Source organism: Octodon degus, unplaced genomic scaffold, assembly GCF_000260255.1.
Source record: "Octodon degus isolate 3935 unplaced genomic scaffold, OctDeg1.0 scaffold00113, whole genome shotgun sequence".
In the NCBI taxonomy this organism is placed as follows: domain Eukaryota; kingdom Metazoa; phylum Chordata; class Mammalia; order Rodentia; family Octodontidae; genus Octodon; species Octodon degus.
In genome coordinates, this window is record NW_004524689.1 from 200,415 (window position 1) to 204,354 (window position 3,940).

General features: G+C 43.4%; 1 pseudogene; it reads left to right on the forward strand.

Annotated features, from left to right (window-relative positions):
- Nucleotides 1-652: 652 nt before the first annotated feature.
- The window catches only part of LOC101581961, an 8,414-nt pseudogene continuing 5,126 nt past the window's right edge, over nt 653-3,940 (forward strand).

A 3,940-nucleotide genomic window follows, 5' to 3' on the forward strand; every position in this document is an offset into this window, starting at 1 on the left:
GACTCAGTGATTCTCCTGTTCTCAGCCTCCCAAGCGCTGGGATTACAGCTACTGCCACTAGCACAGTCTCAATGGCTGTCTCAGTGAGTAGATCGAATCCCCAGCCACTGCGATCTGCATACGCAGACATTTTAGTCCACTGAGCTATCTGGCCGGCCCCTTCATTCCTTTTTATTGTCCAGTAATATCCCATTATAAGGATATATCACAGTCTAACCATTCATCAGGTGTTGGATGTTTGAACGAGGTTGGAATTAAAATCTAATCCTTGAGCACCTTCCACCACTGAGATACATCATGGAAGTCTTGGTGATTGTCACCTTCCTGCCTACACCTCCTGGAACATCACATCCTAGACCCGCCCGGCCTAGTCGCCAGACTGTGCACAGCAGGAGGCAGGGCTCTAGCAGAAATCCTCACATGAAACTGACTTGGACTTTTTTTTTTTTTTTTTTTTGGTGGAACTAGGGATTGAACTCAGGCCCTTGCATTTGCCAGGGAAGCGCTTATTCCACTGAGTCATCTCCCCAGCCCCAAAATAGGCATTCCTTTTTTTCTTTTTTGTGGCGGAACCAGGGATTGAACTCAGGCCCTTGTGCTTGCCAGGCAAGCACTTATTCTACTGAGCTATCTCCCTGGCCCCCTGGACTTTTTAAAACTTACTGGAAAAGGCAACTTTGGCAAGGTTCTTCTTGCAACACAAAAACTGAATGGAAAATTTAATGCTGTCAAAGGGTTACAGAAAGAAGTACTTCTCAGTAGGAAAGAGATATTATGGATGAACATGATGTTCTTTTGAAAAATGTGAAACACCCATTTAGGATTGGGCTACATTATTCTTTCCAAACAAATGAAAACTTCATTTTGTTCTGAATTTTGTTAGTGTAGGGGAGCTGTTTTTTCACTTACGAAGAGAAGCATCCTTGCTTGAACACAGACTTTTTTCCCCCATTTGTGTATTTGGTACAGGGTTCAAAACGCAGATCTGGACTTGTGGTGATCCTCCTGTTTTCAGCCTCCTCATTGCTGGGATTACAGGCATGTACCATGTCACCGGCTCAGCACACTCCGGGGATGAGGCTGGTGCGGCATGTAAGACTGGGGATAGAACCCTGGTCCCTGCTCTTGCTAAAGTAGGCGCTTAGTCCACTGAGCTATCTCACCAGCCCTTTTGAACATAGACATTTTATGCTGCTGAAATTGCCAGTGTATTGGGTTGCTTGAACTTCATCAAAATAGTGTACAGAGACTGCAAACCAGAAATATTCTTTTGGATTCTGTGGGACATGTTTTGTTTTGTTTTGTCTTTGTCGAACTGGGGACTGAACTCAGGCCCTTGCGCTTGCCAGGCAGGCGCTTATTGCTGTCTCTGATACCACTACGCTTTGTGGGACACTAGAGTACCTGGCACCTGAAGTAATCAGGAAATAGCCTACGACCACACTGAAGATTGGTGGTGCTTTGGTGCTGCTCTATATGAAATGCTGTATGGATTGCCACCTTTTTATTGTGGCCAAATGTCAAAATGTATAATATTCTTCACAAGCCCCTAAATTTGAGGCCTGGCGTAAGCTTCATGACCTGGTCCATCCCGGAAGAATTCTATTCTTTTTTTTTTTTTTTGGTGGAACCAGGGATTGAACTCAGGCCCTTGTGCTTGCGAGGGATGCGCTTAGTCCACTGAGCCATCTCCCTGGCCAATAAATTTTATGTTGTGTGAATGCTTTGGCTTTTTTTTTTTTTTTTTGCGGAACCGGGGATTGAACTCAGGCCCTTGCGCTTGCCAGGGAAGCTCTTATTCCACTGAGCCATCTCCCCGGCCCCCCGGAAGAATTCTTAGAAAAAAACAGGCAAAATTGCTCAGCAATCTAAAGCGTCTGCTTAGACATGCATAGGCAAGCACAGGGACCACAATTCAATCCCCAACACCACATGCCGCACCAGCACCACACCCAGGGCAGGCTGAGCTCACCCCCTGCCCCCGACACACAAAAAAAATCAATTTGGTGCCAGAGAAGACTTTCTTGAAATTCAGAATTATCCTTTGTTTGAATCACTCACCTGGCTCACTTTATACAAAAGAGGATTCCATGACCCTTTAATTCTAATGTGGCTGGACCAGATGCTATCAGGAATTTACAGAGGAAACAGTCCCATACTCTGTATGTCTTCAGACTCTGTGAATGCGAGTATACCAGCAGCAGCAGGTGGTACGTTTGCTGGTTTCTCTGATGCACCTCCTTCAGAAGACTCACTTTTATGAACAGTTTCCAGTTCATAAACCATAAAGCAAATATGAGCCTACATATGGAACTGAAACTCCTCTTTGTGTGAATATATTAAATGTATAACAGTGTCTCATTTTTATATGTAATGTTTAAAACGATGAAAAATATAGTCTGCTGTATGCAAGGAAGTAAGATATTTCAAAGAGCTGTGTTTTGAATTAAAATATGTATACTTGTTTACTAACTAAGCTTATTTTTTTAACAAAAACAAAAGCTTTTTTTTTTGTCTTGTCATTTTGTGACAGGGTGTACTATATAGTTCAGGCTGGCCTTGAGCTCACTTTGTAGCCCAGGCTGGTCCTGAACTCACAGTGATCCTCTTGCCTCAGCCTCCTGAGTGCTGGGATTACAGGCATGTGCCACCATGCCTAGACTCTGGCTGGTGACCAATTCAGGTGGCCCTGGGGGCGGGAGCAGGGCCTGTTCAGCATGAACCTGGTCCCTGTGCTTGCCTAAGGAGGTGTTTAGTCAGCTGAGCTATCTTCCCTGCCCCAACTTTTTTCTTTTTGTCCAGACACTTTTTTGTAGGAGACACTTCCAGATCCTCGTCTCGGTCCAAGAAGCCAATATTTGTAATCCCAAAATTACGTTATTGGAATCCCATCAAGTTGATTTCAATCTACTACTTTCAATGCATCCCATGGCAAAAACAGACACTAAATTATATTTTCAATCATTGGGGAGTCGAGGGGCTTTAAGTCCAGCCATGAAGATGGCTTTCGGGAACAGAGAGGCTGACCCAGGGCCTCACCCGGTTTTATTCAGTGGGGGAGTGGCTTGGGGACTACCATTGTATATCTCTTATTCTCCTGTGTTTGTTTGCCCTATTTGGTGGGTTCTTTCCATTCTCATTCATGGGGCTGTGATCATTTTCCTCCCTCTCTAGAACATCATTTAATAGTCTGTGTAGGTTTGGCTTTGTCATCAAGAAATTCTTTAGCTGTTCTTTGTCATGGAAGTATTTCACTTCTCCATTATACTTGAAAGAGAGTTTTGCAGGATAGATCAGTCAGGGTTGGAATTTGTTTTCTTGCAAGACTTGAAGTACTTGGCTCCATGCTCTTCTTGACTTGATGGTTCGTGAAGAGAAATCTGCCATTGTTCTGATGGGTTTTCCTTTAAATGTGATCTGTTTCTTTGCTTTAGAGGCTCTTAGTATACTGTTCCTATGCTGAATTTCTGGAATCTTGATTATTATGTGTCTGAGTGTGGTTTTAATTGGGTTGATGTTATTTGGAGTTCTATATGCTTTGGTTACTGAATGTCAGATTGTTGCCCCATATTTGGGAAATTTTCTGCTATTACTTCTTCTTTTTTTTTGGCAAAACCAGAGACTGAATTCAGGCCCCTGCGCTTGCCAGGGAAGCGCTTATTCCACTGAGCCATCTCTCCGGCCTTCTGCTATTACTTCTGTCCATATTCTTTTTATATCATTTGTATTGACTCCTTCCTTCTCATTGATGCCTGTTAGTATCACATCGTTCATCTTTGCATCGTTTTGCAGGTACTGAATTATTTTTTTTTTCTGCATCCTAATTTTTTTTGTTTGTTTGTTTTGTTTTTGTTTTTTTGGCAGAACCGGGGATTGAACTCAGATCCTTGCCTTTGCCAGTCAAGCACTTATCCTACTGAGCCATCTCCCCGGCCCCATT